Source organism: Homalodisca vitripennis, chromosome 3 (assembly GCF_021130785.1).
Source record: "Homalodisca vitripennis isolate AUS2020 chromosome 3, UT_GWSS_2.1, whole genome shotgun sequence".
Lineage (NCBI taxonomy): Eukaryota > Metazoa > Arthropoda > Insecta > Hemiptera > Cicadellidae > Homalodisca > Homalodisca vitripennis.
Window position 1 is genome coordinate 13,683,479 of NC_060209.1, and position 23,831 is coordinate 13,707,309.

Consider the following 23,831-nt stretch of genomic DNA (forward strand, 5'->3'; position numbering starts at 1 on the left):
ACACCTTTATCATCTTCAGAGAGATTCCACACTTCATACTATATGAAGTAGTAATTTTTGTTACTTTTTATGCTCGTGTTGAAACCCCCATTAACAGTTTGTCACAGTACAAACTGTTAAGTTAGTTAAATTCACTTCCGATATGACATTGTATTCAATACGACATACATCAATATTCCCACTTTTCGCGTCAATATTGAAAGTAAAATTGGGTTTATTAACGTACTAGCAGTTACCCGCGGCTTCACAACCACTTTCGTAGGTTTTGCACCTGTATGAGCACTTCTGGTTCGAGTAAATTATATTTCCGACGCCAATGTTGAGTTTGCCTTGTTGCCACGATCAATAGAATAGGTCAAAAAGTGTATTTATGACCATTGTGCAGTAAAACCAGTGTATTATTACATTGAAAAAGAGGGGTTTATTTAATTGAAAGAGGTAACTGAAGATAAGTGAAAAAATTATTCACGTGATCATCGATCATATAAAGTAAAATGAAAAGAAAAGATTAAAATTTGTTCAAATATGTTTAAACCTGACCTGCTTTTATTACGTAAACTGTGTATTATTTTATTCCACCGTTTGTTTAGACTTTTTAAGGTAAGGTAATAAAATTAATAATAATTTATTATGTATTGAAAGATAAAAGACATTTTGGTTTTATTCATACCGTGTTTTAATTTAATACCAACATTATTAAGCTTGACACTAAAGATACTAGATTATAGAGAACCATGGGAACTACTGGCATAAAGATGTCAATGTCGTTATAACCGTCTGTGGCGAACCTTGGTTACAAGCTAAACTGGCAATTACACCAACTACACATTTAATGCACTATAACAATCGCTGAATAATCTTGCGCACTTTAATCTTGTAATGTTTAAGGTGCATAGTATTGCAATGCAAAGTATACTCGTAGAATGCTAAAACAAACGGAACCTCTAATTACAATATAATGCAAATATTGACTTTGTAAATTTGTAGAGACACTTTATTTATAGGTATAATTTAAATGAGAAGATTCAAAGAACGGTTTATGAAGCACTCTATAAAGTACAATAAGATTTTTAAAAGTTCTCTTAAGAAGGGGCCAGTTTTTTATATTCTTCTAGAATATTCTAATTTTAGTTATTCCAGTAACTATTTTCTTGCCGTTTCCACTCTAGACTACATTATTTAGATATTGTAGTCGCTTTTTCCGAATATATTTTTTTATTTTTAAAAACAATTTGGTCACAGACTTTGAAGACAGGAAAAATAGAAAAATATGTTTTATGAAAAACGATTAAGGAAAAGGATGTGAACTTTTCTGTATGTACATGAAAAAGGACTTAAGGTCTAATATTTATTATAAAAAACTTAATTTCTTAAGAGAAAATTCCAAAACATTTCCTTGAGGTATATTTAATTGAAAAGAAATAAAATTTTCTTGAATCATAAATTGTTTACCATGAAAATATTAATTCAAGCCTGTTGAAACAAACTTGTAAGAAATTTATACATATTATATGTAAATATGTGTATATTGCTGAACATCTTTTACAGACAAGTCATAATTATAAAAGTATGAAAGATTATATAAAAATTAAAATTATTGAGTTTAAGAAAAAGGGAGTAACATTATACTCAAAAGAAGAATTACACATTTATGCTAAATTACACTTTGCCAACAAAGATTTATAGTTTATTAATTTATGATCATATGAATGCAATATGACTTATATTTGTTTATAGTTTATTTTGAGGTTATTATACTGTGAACACGGCATGATTCCCGAAACAAGTGTCAGTAATAAAAATTATGAAAAGGTAAGAAAGGTTACTGCGTTACTTACTTGCTTTTTTATATATAATAAATATTCCTGTATTTAAATTTAATCTTTTGGCACGCATTCTTTTGGATTGGTTGTTACTGATGTTTTTCCTAAGCTCCAAAATTTTTAAATAATAAATTGTACAAAACTTTTTGATATAAAAATAGTTAATGGAATCTTAGAAATGCTTTAGTTTAAACAGTTTTTTAAAATATAACTTTCTCTAATCCAAATTTTAACAGTTCATTCAAAGTTTTTAAAACATTCTGTATACATTTCTACACTTTACCCGACTGAATGTAAGGTAAGGAATGCACGTCACTCCATCAAAAGTTTTGCTGACTGACTCTCAAAAGTTTTTGGTGATGATTATTTGGGCTATATGGCCATGACCATGGATATGACTTCTTTACTCTTATAAAAATTTTAACATTCTCCTGGAGAGCTAGTTTATGAACATTCACATCCTCCAGCAGCATACGTTACACAGGATAAACCCCTATAGCCTTGATTTGCAGGATGCTACACGCTAATAACAATATTAATATGTTTAACTATACGAGTAACTAAATTTATGTATCCGTTCTGAAAAAACGTTATTTTTTATGTTTAAATGTTAAAACGCCTTTTCTCCTTGCATTAAATTGCCCATTTTATGTAATGTGCTAATCTCTAATTAAATTTTAAGTTGTATTTTTATGTTTCTTTTTATGTACAGGACTTCTGGTTATTTCAGCTAAGATATAACACCATTTATTGATCATTTCTGGGTGAAATTGGCAATCAAAATTGGAAGTTTCTAAAGATTCTTCACCGAAAACCGAATTGGTATAAACAATTCTTGGACTATATATTTTCTTAATTGCTGACTTTTATATCGATCTCTATCAATACTACTTCAAATTACCATATGAACAGCACACGATTTATATATCCCGTAATTTAATAATTTCCCACCTTGTAGCATCCAAAAATACTCATATTATCGCTTCAAAAAGAAGTGTTTAATACAATTGTCATACCTGTGAGATTGTTGTTCAGCAACTTCAAAAGGTTCACGTCGGTACTTAAAAATTATGTTGATTAGGCTGATGACTTTTCAAAACTCTACACGATGCCTTTATTCTTGATATGGCTGTAGTTTATCTATTTTTATCGTGCGAATGAATTATACAACGTTCCAATGGTTTTTCAGGCAATTTAAAGTTAATTTATTTAATTTAAATTGGCTCAGTTGTCAATTGGATGATGAAAAAAATACAATGATGCCGCACAGTTATCGCAATCAGTAAAAGGTACTATGAAGCTGACAAGCTAACCAAGGTTTGTAGAGTTTGTGTATTGCTTAACAGGCTTTGGTTACTGGCAAAGCTGACGTTTAAAGTAGTGCAAAAGATATAGGTAAGAAAAGTTTTTCCAATAATTTCAAAGGCCTTTAAAATTAAAATTTCTGAAAACAAATAGTAAAACATAGTACTAAGACTAGTTTGAAAAATTACTTTAAAAAACCGAATTTATTTTGCGGAAAAAATAGTTTTTTTGAATAAAAATTTAGACAATACTGAAACAGAACAAACATAACATTATATTGACATCTTTATTAGGTAAAATGTATATCTGGTCACAAATTTACTAAAAAATAGAAATATTTTTATGCTGGTAATATTATTGAATTAAACCTTGTTGCTCATTTAAGTGTCAAACATTTTAGATTCCTTATACCAGTATCTAAACTGTATGGAAATGATCAAACTCAGTTCGCCCTGATACAAAATAACAAATTATAAAAGATGTGTAATCCAGGCGAATTGCTATTCTCATTGTCTCATCAGGTGCACAATTGAGTGCACTACGTGGTTACTGACACGATCTCTAAGCACGGTGGAGCTACCGAATTTCCACACATAACGTAGTTATGGTAGGAAGGGTTGTTTTAATATGAATGTTAAGTTTAGCTTCGGTTTACCTTCGTATTAATGCGGCGTTTGGTATCTGATGCTGTTACAGACTTGACTCTTAGGATCTATAGTCATGATCGTATGAAAGAAATAGAAAAATGTCAACGACAAAGAACCTCAAAATAGAAGGCAATTAAAAAATTTAATTAAAATATACTTTTAACTATACATTTTAGCAAATATTATGTACGTAATCCATAGTCATTATTTTAATGTAAATAAAAAATAAAAAATTTCCATCTAACTTTTACTTTTTTATAAAGTTTTTATAAAACCCATCTTGGTTGTCTTTTGACATAAGTAGGCTTCTTCGAGCAGTGTATGTATATATATTTTCTAGGTCAGGAAAAAAAGGAAAAATCAACTACGGAACTAAAAATGCAAAGGCCAGAGTAAATTACAATGGCCATAAATATGCACTTTTTGACAATTAATTTTTATTGATCGTGCCAACAAGGCATACTGAACATTGGCGTCGGAAAAATAATTCATTTCAACCAGAAGTTCTCATACTCTTGGAAAGGTTACAACATTGCGGGCGAAGCCGCGGGTAACAGCTAGTCTTATAAGTAAAAATTAATTGCAAAATGTTTTACTACGCCAAGGAAGGTGTAAATGGAGAGAAAAATTAGAAAAGATTTCCGGATATTGAAAATTTCAGAAAAATTATAATATTTACCAAACACAATCAAAATTAAACTGTCAGTAAACAGCTGTAGACGCTTTCAGGTGAAGTTCGGCAAAGAGACAGAAACACTAGTTTACATTTAAATTGAGAAAGTACTAAATTACAGAGATTGATCAGCGAGATGCAGACTGAAAAGAGTAAATTAATAATTGTTCTACAGATTTCAGCAGTGGCCAAGTTAAATCGTATAATGCATTGACATATTAGAAATACTATTTAAACGCTGTTATAAAAACCCCACCGCAAAAACTGTGAATATTTGCTCTTAAGGTACCCACTCGAATCTGCTTGGCTTTCTTGACACTGTGCATGACATTTTTACTGTAGCTTAAGTGAAAAACACATAAAAAGGTACAAGTATTTTCTTTATATGACTACAAGAGAAAGATTACTTGTGACACTAACATTAAATTAGATCGGAGTTAAATTACAATGCCTGAAAGTATACGGTTTTAGACCGAATTACGTTTCCGAGTCATGAATACGTAATATGAGTATATTTTCTGGATAGGGGCATTAGGGTAGGCTACACATATAACTTTGAAATGTAAACCAGTACAAATTGCATTTAACTTTTGAATGTTTCAACCCCGGACACTAAAATAAATAATTACCTGATATATACTTACTTCTGCTCTGAAAACTATCATAGGGCTCCATCATATTACATCATAAAATCTTTCACTAAAAATTTAAAACCCATCGAATTTAAAAATAGCGTGCTAAGCCGCGGATAACATCTAGTAAATTATAAAAAAGTTATTTGTCTTGTTTCCGATTTGAGAACTGCTTGGATGAACAACTAAAAGCAAAAAAGAACGTAAGAAAATACAACATGATCATAGATTTTTGCTTAAGAAGTGCAAGTAATTTCTTTGTCACTATATATGATAACAATTACAATTACATTCAGTCGCTTATTCTATACATTGTGACAATATCACTGATCAGATACATTCCCCAGACACGCGAATGTCCTTAGTGATAACTTTCCGTCAGAATGTTCATTAATGTTTTCAGAGTTATGCATCCCTAAATGTCACATAACTTAAATTTATATTGCTCTTGACATCGGTATGGATTATAGCGGTCGTCAATTATCATGAATAATGATTATAGCGTGAGTATGAAAGGATATCATTAGGTAATATAAGTTAGCGTAAATTATAATGAAGGAGTTCATTTCCATTCCGCACGTTGAACCACAGTGCAATCGCCTTTTCCCAATAATATTTTCTTTAAATATAATTATAATAATGTCTTATTTTAGCACCCTACTTAAAGGCAGTTTTATGTAATCGCTGTTTTATTGGTGTGCTTACTAATGTAAAATAGATAAAATTATGAAACTAGATGCAAATGTTACGCGAGTACTCCGACTTCCATACCAGACAAATAAATGAGTACTTTTAAGGTTTCGAGCTCCATATCCCGTTGGTGAAACGGGGTAGTTTGCTGAAATCCAAATTCGCCAATTTTTTCAGCTGAATTTAGGAAATCCATGGAATGCTTCGGGTTTCCAAAGGAAGCCAAAGATACCTATTCAGGGCGAAGATCTCGATGACACCCAGGATTCCCCCGATCTCGATTCTGACTGCCCCCTTCATATCCAAGGAAACATGCCCGTTCAATTAAAAAAAAAAATTATTATCAGTACCCAATAGAAGGCGGACAAGCCATCTAGGTCGCCAAAAATATTAATAATAAGAATTTTAGGTCCAACGTCAGTTTCAAAACGTTGACCTACATGTGTCCTAGTGTTCTTAGACATAATTAAAGTTATATAGACAGTGGCATCTCACTTTTGTAGGACTATAGGTCCACGTCTATTTTTGACTAGGGTGGCTGACGTCATGTTACTACAGTGTAGGACAGAGAGTCCACACTGACACCCGTGGACTACCGATCCTACTTTCCAAAACTGGCCAGGCCGTGCATTAATGTTTCTACCTGTACTTACTCTAGAGACACTTCCACTACATTCGCACAGCGTACTGCTGTATTAAATATTAACAACCTTGATAATCCTCTATTGTCTTCGTACAGTACTGTATATGCGAGTAGGCTTACATGTTAACTGTAATAAATAGTTTATTGTTTTTTTGAGGACTAAAACAACCGAATGACTTAGTTCACATCTAATATGTCACATTTCTGATAAAATCCAGCATACCTTGTCATCAACTATAAAATAACTAGTAGTTATTCGCGGGTATACACGCGATGGTAAACGGACAGTAGGTCCAATACTTAAAACTGTCGGGGACATTTCTTACTTACTTCCTAAGGGGTCGGACACTGGGTCCACGATCTCGGCCTAGTAACCCACTGTCCGATCCATAAGGGATCGTACTCACACTGGATACTTGAAAGGGTTTTTCGAGATCTAAACTAGAAAACAATAATCAAATGCCTATCTTTCAGTACATTACTGTACATTCCTTGTTTGAAGGTTATTTTTGACGATGGAAGGATTGTCCTGACTTAGGCGTTCCACAACGTTTTGATATGATTTGTTTATTTTAACCTAGTTTGTAATTATGTATTAGGTTAGTTATTACCTGAAGAAGAGATCAGATTGCAGATCTCGAAACGTAGTGTTACTGATTTATTGTTTCACTGAACGATGGAAAATGTCCGGAAAAATCCTGTTTCCTTTACTGTACATCATTGGCAATACTTTTATTACAGTTGTTAGCATAATTAATTAGCAAATTTCCCTATCTGTGTTATATGTCCTTTACAAATTTAATTTTTTAATACTATTTAGTCAGTGATTCGTATATGCTCGTACTGGAATCGTATAAGCAAAGTATGCCTCTGTAGAAAGATTAATTTAGTGTAATGTTTTACAGGCCGAGCGCCACTGTTTAAGGTAAAAAATAATTTGACTTTGTTTAGTTAACTATTTTAAGTCATTTGATACAATGAGACATATTAAATACGATCTAAATGGTTGTTTTAATTCTTGACAGCAGTAATAAAACAATGAACAATCCATCGCAGGTAACGTGTAGGTTTATTCGCACTTATAGTATTATACCAACGATGGAACAAGAGTGAGAATAATTAAAGTAAACTTAGATATTACTGAGATATTTGTAATTCATTAGGATATTGCGCTAGTAATCAGATAAAAATATAATGCTGTTTAGGATTTGTTAAAAATATAATCACAAATAACCTCAGCGGAACGTTGTGCGAATGTTGCGGAAGCAATACTAGAATGAGTATAGGTAGAAAAACTAACTCACAGATAAGTCAGTTTTGGAAGGCTGGGTGGGTTTGGCTGTACACGGGTGTCGACGTGGACTCTCTGTCCTACCCTGCAGAAACGTGACGTCAGCCCTATCGTCAAAATTAGCCGTGGACCTGCAGTCCTACAATCACACGCGATTTCTTAGGTTGACATAGCATTTATGCTTCGAATCATTTCTAAATCACACGTCTTGGTAAAGTTTGCCTTGTTGCCACGATAAAAAAAAAATAGATGAACGGTTTGAAAAGCCACCTCAGTCTAAAGTTGTCTACTTCTAGCCCTTGTAGTATTTTTAATAAAATAGAAGTAGAACTAGTAAAAGAACATTCTGAAAAGTCTTCTTCAGCTGAAAAAGTATACTTAAATAAAACATTTATCTAATTCCAGTGTAAGGCACCTCATGGGTACTGTTTGCCTCGTTATGCCAATCCAGAAAGTCAGTACAAAAGTCTACTTAGATCGAAAAGCGTCCACTTCCGGCCCCTGTAAACTACTTCCAGCACCGTATTAGTGTTTATATTGTGATACAAATATGTAATACGCTGGTCTGTAAGTAAAGTCTTCTTTGCTCAAAAAGCGCTTCTTAGATTCAAGTAATCTATTTTCGGACTAAGGTATTTAGGCGTCCCAGTAGCGTTTACCTAATCTCCACCAAGAAAATACACACAGTGTACGTAGGTTGGTCTAATAAGTCTACTTCCCAATATAATAAATAAGTAACCACCCAATGAACTTGGAACCAGCCTTGAGCGTCACTGTGCTTCCTGAAGGCGTACATCAGTTCCCATACGACTAGCCGTCTCTCGTACCTCAGTAGCCGCCCAATGAACTTGGAACCAGCCTTGAGCGTCACTGTGCTTCCTGAAGGCGTACATCAGTTCCCATACGACTAGCTGTCTCTCGTACCTCAGTAGCCGCCCAATGAACTTGGAACCAGCCTTGAGCGTGTCGGTGCTTCCTGAAGCCATACATCAGTTCCCATACGACTAGCCGTCTCTCGTACCTCAGTAGCCGCCCAATGAACTTGGAACCAGCCTTGAGCGTCACTGTGCTTCCTGAAGCCATACATCAGTTCCCATACGACTAGCTGTCTCTCGTACCACAGTAGCCGCCCAATGAACTTGGAACCAGCCTTGAGCGTGTCGGTGCTTCCTGAAGCCATACATCAGTTCCCATACGACTAGCCGTCTCTCGTACCTCAGTAGCCGCCCAATGAACTTGGAACCAGCCTTGAGCGTGTCGGTGCTTCCTGAAGCCATACATCAGTTCCCATACGACTAGCTGTCTCTCGTACCTCAGTAGCCGCCCAATGAACTTGGAACCAGCCTTGAGCGTGTCGGTGCTTCCTGAAGCCATACATCAGTTCCCATACGACTAGCTGTCTCTCGTACCTCAGTAGCCGCCCAATGAACTTGGAACCAGCATTGAGCGTCTCGGTGCTTCCTGAAGCCGTACATCAGTTCCCATACGACTAGCTGTCTCTCGTACCACAGTAGCCGCCCAATGAACTTGGAACCAGCATTGAGCGTCTCGGTGCTTCCTGAAGCCGTACATCAGTTCCCATACGACTAGCTGTCTCTCGTACCTCAGTAGCCGCCCAATGAACTTGGAACCAGCCTTGAGCGTGTCGGTGCTTCCTGAAGCCGTACATCAGTTCCCATACGACTAGCTGTCTCTCGTACCACAGTAGCCGCCCAATGAACTTGGAACCAGCCTTGAGCGTGTCGGTGCTTCCTGAAGCCGTACATCAGTTCCCATACGACTAGCTGTCTCTCGTACCACAGTAGCCGCCCAATGAACTTGGAACCAGCCATGAGCGTGTCGGTGCTTCCTGAAGCCGTACATCAGTTCCCATACGACTAGCTGTCTCTCGTACCACAGTAGCCGCCCAATGAACTTGGAACCAGCCTTGAGCGTGTCGGTGCTTCCTGAAGCCGTACATCAGTTCCCATACGACTGGCTGTCTCTCGTACCACAGTAGCCGCCCAATGAACTTGGAACCAGCCATGAGCGTGTCGGTGCTTCCTGAAGCCGTACATCAGTTCCCATACGACTAGCTGTCTCTCGTACCTCAGTAGCCACCCAATGAACATGGAACCAGCCTTGAGCGTGTCGGTGCTTCCTGAAGCCGTACATCAGTTCCCATACGACTGGCTGTCTCTCGTACCACAGTAGCCGCCCAATGAACTTGGAACCAGCCATGAGCGTGTCGGTGCTTCCTGAAGCCGTACAACAGTTCCCATACGACTAGCTGTCTCTCGTACCTCAGTAGCCGCCCAATGAACTTGGAACCAGCCTTGAGCGTGTCGGTGCTTCCTGAAGCCGTACATCAGTTCCCATACGACTAGCTGTCTCTCGTACCACAGTAGCCGCCCAATGAACTTGGAACCAGCCTTGAGCGTGTCGGTGCTTCCTGAAGCCGTACATCAGTTCCCATACGACTAGCTGTCTCTCGTACCACAGTAGCCGCCCAATGAACTTGGAACCAGCCTTGAGCGTCTCGGTGCTTCCTGAAGCCGTACATCAGTTCTCATACGGCTGGCTGTCTCTCGTACCGGGGGCAGCTCTTTTACTCTACGAATCGTTGTCTCAACGACCCTATTTTTATATTTGCAATATTAGTGTTGGGTCTTTTACACTACTAATCGTTGACTCAACGACCCTTTCTGAAAAAATAACAAATAACAGGGGGTCTTTTACTCTACGAAGCGTTGTGACAACGACCCGATTTACTAAGAAAACTAAAAGTTCAATCCAATGGTTCTTTGTCACAACGACCCATATACCGAATATAAGAATAGAACTACAAGTGGGTTCGTTGACACAACGACCCTTTTTCTATATTTTTTATCTAATTCATTAAATTGGGCCGTTTACACTACGGATCTTTGTATCAACGGCCCAAATATAAATTAAAAGTTGAAAAGTAGAAAAAGGTTCGTAGAATCAACAACCTAGTTTCAGAATAAGTTGAAATATATGTATTAAGGGGTCGTTGACTCAAAGACCCTATAATGCATCTAACCTCAAATAAGACATTCTAGGGCGTTTACTCAACTGATCGTTGTCTCAACGCCCCTCCGTCCCAAACAAGCACTTTCAAACGAAACAGGGTCAATCAGTCAACTCCTAGCCCGGTAGGCATCTAACATCTGATATAAGGGTAAATACTTTTTATAAGTATTATATCTAAATATTTTTTTTATTATACGTATATATTATTGAACTAGATTTAAAGTCTGGTAACAGTTATATTTATAAAATATAAGAAATATTTTTAAGACATACATTTCTAGTCTGTGCCGAGTTTAGTCCTAACATCTGATATAAGGGTAAATACTTTGTATAAGTATTATATCTAAATATTTTTTTTATTATACGTATATATTATTGAACTAGATTTAAAGTCTGGTAACAGTTGTATTTATAAAATATAAGAAACATTTTTAAGACATACATTTCTAGTTATGATTCCCATTTCTTGTTTATGTATTAAAAATATATTTCACTCATGTACATAAACTGAAATAATGTAACTGTCATTCATATTTCTACTTCTGTCTGAAACAGGTTGAGGTTTCTAATTATTATTAAATGGTTAATCAAACAGTACCCAACGTTCAAATTAAAGTTAAAATGAAAACATTGCAAACAAATGAAAACACTAATACTAGATTTTGACAACTACAACTCCAAACATGCACTATGAGGAATTCGATTGACAGTGCCGAAGCCACTCATCTGAGAAGGACGAAAGATTTAATTTCTGTATGTCTGTATGACCGCACAATATATCGAAAACGAATTGACTTATATATGGTTACTGATTTATAGCGATCACTTTTAAATTGCTATTGCGGTTAACCGTACAGTGACGGGAAAATCGCAGAAGAAATAAATTTGTAAGCAAACTGTGTACAGTCATATGATATTTTTAGATGTGGCATGGTAACAACAGTACCCTATCCATCCGCAAGATATTTCTAAAAATGTCTTTTTTGTGTGCTTTAAATTTTATATGAATCTTTATTTATACATAGACAAGAAGGAGCTCCATTTTGGCGCATGTATACTCATTTTTTCGGCTGAGCGTAATATATTAGGTATATTGTAACATATACGTACTTGAATTCTGTGCGCTCCACTACCCGTATGTTATTTTTATTATATCTGATTGAGTTCATTTATAAGTCTAGGTGAGTTACTGTAGTCGACACTATATACATCATCTGATATCAAACCTTTCTTACCACTCAGTAGCTAATCCCATCGTGTAACTGTAGAATATTTAGCGTATCAACTATACCATGTAATCGATTTGTTAATTACATGTATAAGTTGTTAAAAGAGGTTTGTTTGCATTGGATAGTTTTAACAGTTTAAATTAATCTATGGTCAAATATCAATGGAATGAAACTTAAATATTCTAACTACAACTACAGAAACAACAGTGAGGTAGTCTCAGGTAAAGGCTCGGGTGAGGTGGTTCCTTCCTCAAAATGGTGTCGTTAGCAGACAATCCAATAGTTTTATTGCAACCGGTCTCGAGTTTACGTATATAAAATATACGTACATATATATTTTGGAAATTTAACATCAGAGACACACCTTTCTATAAATAAGTTGCCTGGTAGCAAAATAGTTAAACAAATTATTTAAAAATACTAATATTAAAAGGAAGTAGTTTTGCTGAAAAGGTTGATTGGCTTGCCGCAACATCTCCCTTTGATATATATTTTTGATATAAAGCCATCCTATAATTGACAACAGTGACTGTAATTCTAAAAATCTAATACACCAAATAAATTGCAAGTAATGCTCCATACAATACATTGGCCAAACATCTAACCATTTATGAATCCGTATGACAGGGCATAGGTTTGATATATTCCATAAAAATAAAGAAAAACCATTAGCAAGACATGGTCTAGAACATAAACAAGAGTGTTTTACATTAAAAGGAATACACCAACTACCACCATTCCCTGATGAAAATTACAACAGATTAAAATTAAAGCACGTAGAGCAAACTCATTAAATCATGTTGAAGACAAAAAAACCCATTTGGTCTAAATTTAATACAAATTTTTAAAGATATAAATTTAAATTATTGTTAAAGATTAAAAATTTGTCAAAAATTAAAAGTTTTATTCCATCCTTTCTAAAAATCGACTGTTCGAACAAGATTAAATAAGAAAAATTTTACGTCAGCTGGACTTTATCAAATGTTATGCACTGTGTTTAAATTTATCATTTCATGATTCTTGTTTACGTTTTATAGATTTGTATTAACTTAATTTAAAACTTCCTGAAGACGGTATTAAATCCCCTGAAATATAAAAGTGAAAAATGGTTCTTTTATTTTCTTCTATTTAACACAGTGACGATAAATATTATTGAACACTGCATAATTTTGTTATAGGTGAAAAGGAGATTGTATATTTTACAGTATTTCTTTAAGTGCAATAGAGTTTTTTAAGTCTCCTAAAAGACAAAATTATAAGATGCAGCCTATTTTAGCTTTGTGAAATGCAGCCAGAATAAGAATGTTTTGTAAGTTTTATTGAACATTAAAACCAGCTCATTCACAATAGTGTGTTATCTTTTTAAACTATTACTAAGGATTTTTATCGTTCGTTGAAATAAAAACAAATATTTTCATATTCATTTACAACTTTATTTCACAATTGACCCTCCGCCACCCCCCAAGTACAGACAGTACCTGAGACTACTAAGCTGTTATAGAATTTGTAACTACTGTAAGTTGGATCAATTCATGAATTCAAGAGAATGTCAGATCCTACAATGGCATTCAAGCCAATAAGAAGGAATGGCGGTATTTCTATTTATAAGAATTATTTTCTTCAACTAGTAATTTCAGGTCATGGCTTGCCATCTCGACCGTTGACAGGGAACTGTGTTGTTGCAATCCGTAAAATTTGATTTCTTCCACTGAGAACTTTAATGTCCAGGCTACTCATCTAGATATTTGATAAGAAATTGTGGTCGACAAGGAATTTTGCAGTGGAAATCCATCAGAGTGGTTCCGCCTCGGAGAATTTCAGGCCCAGGCTTGAAATCTAGACCGCCGACAAGGAATTTTGCTGTGGCAGTCCATCAGAGTTGTTCCGCCTCGGAGAATTTCAGGTCCAGACTTGACATCTAGACTGTCGACAAGGAATTTTGCTGTGGCAGTCCTTCAGAGTTGTTCCGCCTCGGAGAATTTCAGGTCCAGGCTTGACATCTAGACCGCCGACAAGGAATTTTGCTGTGGCAGTCCATCAGAGTTGTTCTGCCTCGGAGAATTTCAGGTCCAGGCTTGACATCTAGACCGCCGACAAGGAATTTTGCTGTGGCAGTCCTTCAGAGTTGTTCCGCCTCGGAGAATTTCAGGTCCAGGCTTGATATCTAGACCGCCGACAAGGAATTTTGCTGTGGCAGTCCAATAGAGTTGTTCCGCCTCGGAGAATTTCAGGTCCAGGCATGAAATCTAGACCGCCGACAAGGAATTTTGCTGTGGCAGTCCATCAGAGTTGTTCCGCCCCGGAGAATTTCAGGTCCAGGCTTGACATCTAGACCGCCGACAAGGAATTTTGCTGTGGCAGTCCATCAGAGTTGTTCCGCCTCGGAGAATTTCAGGTCCAGACTTGACATCTAGACTGTCGACAAGGAATTTTGCTGTGGCAGTCCATCAGAGTTGTTCCGCCTCGGAGAATTTCAAGTCCAGACTTGACATCTAGACTGTCGACAAGGAATTTTGCTGTAGCAGTCCATCAGGGTTGTTCCGCCTCGGAGAATTTCAGGTCCAGGCTTAACATCTAGACCGTCGGCAAGGAATTTTGCTGTGGCAGTCCATCAGAGTTGTTTCGCCCGGAGAATTTCAGGTCCAGACTTGAGATCTAGACCGTCGACAAGGAATTTTGCTGTAACAATCCATCACAACTATTTTCTTCCACTAAAATTTTCATACTTTTGAGTTTAGGTTCTTGTAATGAAATCCAGACAGCTAGCAAAATATTCAACTATTAGTTTTCAGAAAACTTTTATTTAAACTTACGGTTTCAGGTACTTAGGACGATATCCTGGTCACCGACAAGGATTCGGAGAATTTTATCCTTCAAAACTTCTGTTCCCACTGATGACTTGGTCCTTGGAAGGCATCGTGGCAGCCGGTACGGATTTAATCATAGTTTTGTTTCCTACTGAAGATTATGACTATTGAGAATGACATTCTTGTTTAAACAAGATTTAAAGTTGTAGGCATGAAATTTTACTTGATAATACATTGATCCACTGTTTTTATTTAAAATGATGATTATTGAAGTGCAGTTTTGAAAATTTTACAGTGGCTTGGTCTGACTTTAAATTTTGAATGAAATTACGTTTCACTTTCCATAACCATAGTTACTGATGTCAACAATAAAAAATTAAGAAGTTGACTATCCTGTTAATTTTAGCACCTTTATACCAATTGCTTGCTAAATAATCTTTAGTACTATCGCTAGCCAGTACACACTATGGTGTCACCCACAATCAACATTTTAAACGTTCAATAACTGTCCACTTTGAATCCGTGTCCACAGTAATCCGAACGCACGCTAGTCCGAACGACCTTCAGTCTGTATTTTTAGATTTTTATGTTACAATTTTAAATCCAGTGTGAGCCACCGAGCATTATATCATTAGTTGTAGAGTGTTTCTGATAGTTTATTAATATTTCCTCATATAAAGCAAACAATCGGATCAAATAAGGAACAATCGGCACGCCTTTACAAGTTGCTAACCTTTACCTTCAATATACTAAATTATTTTGAGTACTCCCAATGTCACTCGCAATGTCAGTGTATCTCTGAATATCGCCATATTTCAATTCAACTGCCATTCAGAAAGTATTTTTGTAACGAAGTTATATAAAACTCGAAAAACTTATGTACATTTAAAAGATTAATATAATTATCTTTGTAAATAATAAGGCAATGCTTTTATTTTGGGAAGTTCTTATCTCCCTATAAATTGTATTTGTATTTTTATCAAGCTGCATATAAACATTGTCCCGTAACTCTTTTTGCAAAAGTGTTCTACCAACAGCACAGTAAACTTTATTTCGAAATTTAAAAATTTTCAAACCAGATACAAATGTTTGAAAATTTGACCAAACATTTGATACAAAATAATAGAATACAAAATGGTGGTAAGGAAACTTTTAGGTGCATGTAATAATAAACAGTTGCAATTTACCTTATGCTGGAATCTCCGGGAGATATTTAGGATTTTCACGATCACAACCCCCAGAATCCATAACCACTACAGACCAAAAATGTATGTAATATATATATATATATATATATATATATGTGTGTGTGTATATATATTTATTTGTTTATATATATATATATATATATATATATATATATATATGGCTATTTTAACAACTACCAACCATAAATAAAAGAAACAAGGTTTTTGTTATTCCAGGTTTTTATCTACTATTATTAATTTGATCTATATTCTTGATATTTAGAATTGCTATTTATCGTTACAATTTCCATTTTTAATATTTATTTGCATTCCATTTTTATCACTCTTACTTGGTAATGTCTTATCATTACTGCTTATAAAGTATATCTGTATCCGGTAAAAGGGGTTTATATTAATATAATTTTAAATGAATACAAAACAAATTATTACATTTATAAATTTATAGTGGCAAGAGAATTATGTACGCTACATCAATACGAGCGCAACATTCAGCGCCGTACGACTGGTGCGCGGTAACATCTCGCCACAATGTCCGGCTGCACGCAGTTGACACAAAGACCCTAGTAGACTAAAAGAACCTCTGAACAGTTAAAAGTAGGTCGTTGTCTCAACGACCCTCTTACTATATTTTATCCATTGAGTTAAAAATGGGTTGTTGTCGCTACGACCCCTCTTCACATTGCTTATACATTTCTCCATTTTGGTCCGTTGACACAAAGAATGGTTGAGTAAAAGACCTGGTTCTTTCAATATAAGCATTTAATATAATTTAGGGTCGTTGAGACAACGACCCATCTTTTGAAATATTAAACTAAACTGGCAAAAAGTGGCGTTGTTGCTACGAACCCAGTTGAGTAATTGACCCTTTTCATTCATTTTACTGGGTCGTTGTCACAACGAACCTATGTAGAAAATCTTAAATATCAAAATGGGGTCGTTGTCTCAACGACCTGTAGACTAAATGACCCTGTCTTATTTGTTATTTTCTCAGAAAGGGTCGTTGAGTCAACGATTAGTAGTGTAAAAGACCCGTCACCCTCGTACCTCAGTAGCCGCCCAATGAACTTGGAACCAGCCTTGAGCGTCTGTGCTTCCTGAAGACGTAAATCAGTTCCCATACGGCTGGCTGTCTCTCGTACATCAGTTCTCATACGGCTGGCCGTCTCTCGTACATCAGTTCTCATATGGCTGGCCGTCTCTCGTACATCAGTTCTCATACGGCTAGCTGTCTCTCGTACATCAGTTCTCATATGGCTGGCCGTCTCTCGTACATCAGTTCTCATACGGCTGGCCGTCTCTCATACATCAGTTCTCATACGGCTAGCTGTCTCTCGTACATCAGTTCTCATACGGCTGGCCGTCTCTCTTACATCAGTTCTCATATGGCTGGCCGTCTCTCGTACATCAGTTCTCATATGGCTGGCCGTCTCTCGTACATCAGTTCTCATACGGCTGGCCGTCTCTCGTACATCAGTTCTCATATGGCTGGCTGTCTCTCGTACATCAGTTCTCATACGGCTGACTGCCTCTCGTACATCAGTTCTCGTACGGCTCGTACGGCTAGCCGTCTCTCGTACATCAGTTCTCGTACAGCTGGCTGTCTCTCGTACATCAGTTCTCGTACGGCTGGCTGCCTCTGGTACATCAGTTCTCATACGGCTGGCTGTCTCTCGTACATCAGTTCTCATACGGCTAGCTGTCTCTCGTACATCAGTTCTCGTACGGTTGGCTGCCTCTCGTACATCAGTTCTCATACGGCTAGCTGTCTCTCATACATCAGTTCTCATACGGCTAGCTGTCTCTCGTACATCAGTTATCGTACGGCTAGCTGTCTCTCGTACATCAGTTATCGTACGGCTGGCCGTCTCTCGTACATCAGTTCTCATATGGCTGGCCGTCTCTCGTACATCAGTTCTCATACGGCTAGCTGTCTCTCGTACATCAGTTCTCATATGGCTGGCCGTCTATCGTACATCAGTTCTCATACGGCTGGCCGTCTCTCATACATCAGTTCTCATACGGCTAGCTGTCTCTCGTACATCAGTTCTCATACGGCTGGCTGTCTCTCGTACATCAGTTCTCATACGGCTAGCTGTCTCTCGTACATCAGTTATCGTACGGCTGGCCGTCTCTCGTACATCAGTTCTCATACGGCTGGCCGTCTCTCGTACATCAGTTCTCGTACGGCTGGCTGTCTCTCGTACATCAGTTCTCATACGGCTGGCTGTCTCTCGTACATCAGTTCTCATACGGCTAGCTGTCTCTCGTACATCAGTTCTCATACGGCTAGCTGTCTCTCGTACCTCAGTAGCCGCCCACTGACGCCGCACTCCTGCTGATATGTGTGGCTCGGTCGAGATCATCACGCAAGCAGAGGTAATTATTCTATGTTAATACAACTGGGTAATAAATATCGAGCTATAGAGCATGGTTAATTAAGAGTTGAACTTGCCACCGTAACTTACACGTCACCGCCTGGCTACTGCTAGTTCCTCAACAGAGAATTAACCCGGTGCTGAATCGTGCAGAATCGTTCAGAACTAACTTTCGACTTCAACATAGTTTAGGAACACGTTACATTAGTAGAGCTAAAGCAGAGAAAGTTCCTAGTATAATTTTGCCAAGAAATATTTACAAGACTGTTACTTTGTGAGTATATAGGAAAAGTTGTAGTATTCTATGTGAAGTAGTTATCTTCCGTTGCGAAACTTATATGTTGTCAGATTCCGGGCCTTACACAAAATAAAAGATGTTTTAGATGTTTTTGACTACACGAAGCAATATCAAGGAGCGCAAGTTAATGGAAAGTCAGGCCTTTTAAAATTGTATTATATAAGTACATTATAGAAAACGAAGAGTTGTAAGTAAAACTGAAATTCTCATATAAATTAATTTAAGTTTAAATACGAATATAACTAATTTTGTTTTGAGTGCCTCTTTGTTTATCCGAGCCATTTTATGAGTAGCATATTGTACATTTAATTAATTTCATTATCAATGCTGTTGGGTATGTAGTGTCAGAAACCTTTGGCTCAAGTATCATTTAAATTCTCAAATACCGTTTTGAGTCTATAAAAGTTGAGCTATTGACTTTTTACTACAAAAATACCACCTCCATTGTTCAATTATTTTCATTTGAATTTAATTGCAGAGTAAGCAGCATAAATGGAGTTAATTATATAACGTAACCGAGATAACCCATTTTTTATTATCTTGAATAAAAATAGATCTTATTCCTCTCACCTAACATAGGTTTTACAGGGTCAAAGATTTAACCTGAAATTCGGCTCCTTCAGTTAAGTTAACTCACACTTACATTTTAGGGTGTTAATTGAGTTTGTTAATTAGATAAGTTTTATGTTACATGAGCTGAAAAATCGTATTAACCCTGTCCCAGAACTCTGTATCCAATATTACTACAATGTTAAAAACACTGTATTTTATGAAGCTGTATTATGATTTGGGTAGGGTACGATAAGCGGACCCGGTTTTTTATATCGAAGAATGTAATCATCGATACCTAATATTCGCATCTCAAATCCTAGACTATCAATCGATATAAAGTATCTATAGTTCTCAATAACAATCGTATGTTTTAAATTAAAATATGAATCTAATATTCACAGTGATCAAACAAATTATTACAAACAAAATTAGGAAAACTGAGGACGACCATATTTGCTCCTCTCACAGTTACAGTTGATTTTCTTTCCCACAAATTTCACATAATGGGGTTTTCCGCACGATTCCAACATGTTGAAGTCATGAAAAACATGTCTTATCATCTTCCAAAGCAATGTTGTGTAGTTTTCTAAAATTGACTGTCATTTTCAATAATCAAATGTTACTTATATAAAATTGAAATATTACATTAAGAGTATTATTTGTGAGTGCTTACAGCTATTGATATAGATTATTTAATTAATCGTTAAAAATAATTAATCAGTATCGATTGATCATATAGATGGTTATGGGTTATGATTAAGTAATATCGTTTGCAAATTTCGATATAAAAAACCGGGTTCGCTTATCGTACCGTACCCTATGATTTTAGTTGTTATTTATATTTTATATAAGATATTTATTTCTTATTTTTGGTGAGATGTCCTGGAATGTTTTATGGATTGAGTGACTTTTAGGTTTTCTAAATAAATAAATTGATTGAACAAGTAACTGTAATGGATTCTAGTATTGCTATTAACAAATATTTTAGTTCTCCAAAGAACCCCAAATTTTTTAACTTGATATACGTAAATATTCAAAAAATGATAAAATTAATACATTTCTTGCTGAAATTAGTGAAAGTATATGTAATATACAGTTTATTGTATTAAGTGAAATAGGAATTGGTAGCGATGAGCTGGCTTTATATAATATTCCAGGATATCAGCAGGTTGGATGTTGTAATGATAATTACAGATCTGGGGATATTCTCTGTTATGTTACTAATGATGTAATAATAGATAAAATTGCGTTATGCATGTCAACTGCTGATGTAGTATTACTTAATGTAAGAATTGTTTATATATTTTTAAAATTAGTGTGCATTTATAGGCTACAAGAATTCTCAGATAATCAATTTATAAGAGAGCTGTATGATGTTATGCCATAATGAAATAAGAACAAAATATTGACAGGTGATATGAGTTTAAATTTGCTGCTTGATTCCGTTAATGTTCAAAAATGCAATAGTTTAATAACCATAGATTTATACAAAAAAATCAATAATCCTTCAAGTATTGGTACAACCACTAGTTCGTGTACTGATCGAATATTACAAAAAGTCGGAAACTTAACAGATTTGTAAGTTCTATTTTTTTATCTTAATATTACTTGATCATTGTATATTAGGACTTAAATTTGAGGACAATTACAGATCCGATAGTGGAAATGAAATTCTGCAAGCATTGCCAAATCGTTTTATATTTGATAGTGCATTATTTAAAGATAAGCGTAGTATTTCTAACTGGGAAGAATGTATGTTAACTAATAATGTAAATGTAAGTTTAAATAATGTTCATGAAATGTTAACTAATATAATAAATAGCAGTAAGAATTGGTTCTAGTAAAATCAAGACTAGATAAATTAGGCCATTAATGACAAGAGATTTGATAAAATAGATTTAAATGAGAAGGAAACCTTATAGGGTGTATAAATGATGGCCGTACGACATGCAATACTTACTGCTCTAACTTAGGTAATGATATACATCTAGTAAAAAACAAATATTTGTCGATTAAACTTACACTACACAATGGTGATACTGCACAACAATTGAGAGTTATAAATAATGTAACTGGAAGAAAAGCGAACAAACGAATAGATAAGATTAGGCTCGAATATAGCAGCAAGGTTGGTGATCTGACCGTTATCGCTGAAAATATAAACAAATATATTTTATCGCAGTGCAGTCAGCTGATTATCTAAATGTAGGTCACGCGGTACCGACCAATTGTTGTAGAGATGCAGTGTATTCAAATCTCTTTCTTTATCATTATGTGGAAGAAATTATTAATACTATTAAAGCAGTTAAACAATAAGCGATCCACTGTATTTGATAGTATCAATGTTAATTTAATCAAAGAAATAGTAATTTATATTTCACTTGTACTAAATCTTAATTTGAGATTTTGTCATGGAGTATTTCCAGAACAATTAAAATTAAGTGTCGTGACTCCTTTGTATAACAATAGACCTTGATAATCTGAGGCCTACTGTCATACGTGTTCGTCAAAATGTCTCTTAGGCATAATTGAGGTAAGTTATGGTTATTTTTTAATTGCTAGTTCTGTAATATATAAGGTCTCAAAGCAATGCAAACGCTACATAAAATTATATTTGCTAGTATTGTTCAACCGGAAGAGGATCCTGAAGTTTTCGCCAACCATGCTACTGAGGTGAAGCTTTCAGACTGTGAAGTATATTAGATTGGGAAACAGAAAAAATGTCTCGTTTGAAAACACTGAAAACATGGCATTTCCAAATCAGCAAATCGCGGACTATAAGCACACGTAAAATACCCCTCAAAATGGTTACCAAATCGTTTTAAAAAACAGTGGCTTATATCAACCCATCTGTGTTGCCAATGGGGGTTAATCTTAATCAAACAAATGGTGTTAATGAGCTGATTACTAAGCATTTGGTACAGACTGTAATAATTTACCTGATTGGAAATTTTATAAACATGCAATTTTTTAACACAACAAACAACCCAAAAATGTGGTGGTGACCCTCTCTGTGAGTTTCGAGAAATCGTTCCTGACCTCAGAGTGTAAAAGGAAACGTTTTCTAAATAAATGTGTTGGAATGATTTTTAACAGTGAAATGTAATTTTCAATACAGGCTGATTTTCTGTTCTTAAAAACTATACTAAACTAAACTAAAAAAAAAAACTTTTGGAAAATTCAGTGTTGTTTTTCACGTAAATTTCGTTATTAGGAATTACAGATGTAAAAGTGGATGTTTCCCCTTGATGTGTAGTGCAAATATGAACTTTTCCAATTTCTTGTGCAAAAGTGGACATTTCCAAACTTAAAACTACATTGTTTATTTACAGCTAAACTGTTAGCCCGATGTATTTTTCGTATGCTAAGAGGGGTTTTTCAGTTTACCAAAAATTTGTAAAACTGGACACGTCCGAATTTACATTTAGACACCTCAAATGCACTTTAAAATGGAAAGGATGATGAAAAAAACAAACATTGAATGCTAATATAAAAAGACCGGCATGCAAAGTATAATATGGCTCAAACACGTAAGTTAAGCGAAATGATGCAGTGACTGATCTGTATCTGCAATCATCACAGTCTACTATTAAAATAGATAAAAATATAGAGATTAAGAAGAGATACTGGGGAACACTCATTAGGTTTAGTGAACTCTGTTCAGAGTGACATCGAGAATTTGACAAGAGCGTCACAGACAACCGGACGGCATATCATACGACACCACTTCTCGCAACAGTGGCCGATTCAATTAGGAAGTCATCCACATCGCAATACCGAATCATTATCTGGGGAAAAAGCGATTCCTCTGCCTGTTTGCTAAAAAGCGATTTCTGGGAACCTCGGGACGTGAAGAAATTCGCCGAAACAATACCAGGAACGAGCCAGAGTGGTCGTTTGCCAAAAACCGTCGTTATTTATGACCCGAGGGCCCAATATGTTCCACTTTATGATGTTATCATTTTTTGCTGCTTTGGAACAGAAGCGTAAACAAATAGCTCCATTGTGAAGCCGCGGGGGGCAAAAACCGCGCATTCCCCGGACCCGGTACGCTGACACCGATAGCGTGAGACGGTAGGCATCTGACGGCTCTGGTTCTGGCGTTTACTTGTCGCTCCAAGTCATCTGGATTGGAAAAGAACTTTATCTTGTCTAAGTCCGGGATTTGATTTACAAAACTAACGGTAACGTTTACTTTTCGCTCCAAGCTATCTGGACTGGAACAGAACTTTATCTTGTCTAAGTCCGGGATTTGATTTACAAAAATAATGATAACGTTTACCTTTCGCTCCAAGTTATCTGGATTTTAAAAGAACTTTATCTTGTCTAAGTCCGAGATTTGATTTACAAAAATAATGATAACGTTTACCTTTCGCTCCAAGTTATCTGGATTTTAAAAGAACTTTATCTTGTCTAAGTCCGAGATTTGATTTACAAAAATAATGATAACGTTTACCTTTCGCTCCAAGTTATCTGGATTTTAAAAGAACTTTATCTTGTCTAAGTCCGAGATTTGATTTACAAAAATAATGATAACGTTTACCTTTCGCTCCAAGTTATCTGGATTTTAAAAGAACTTTATCTCGTCTGTCCTGGATTTCTTTTATAAAACTAACGACCAATTT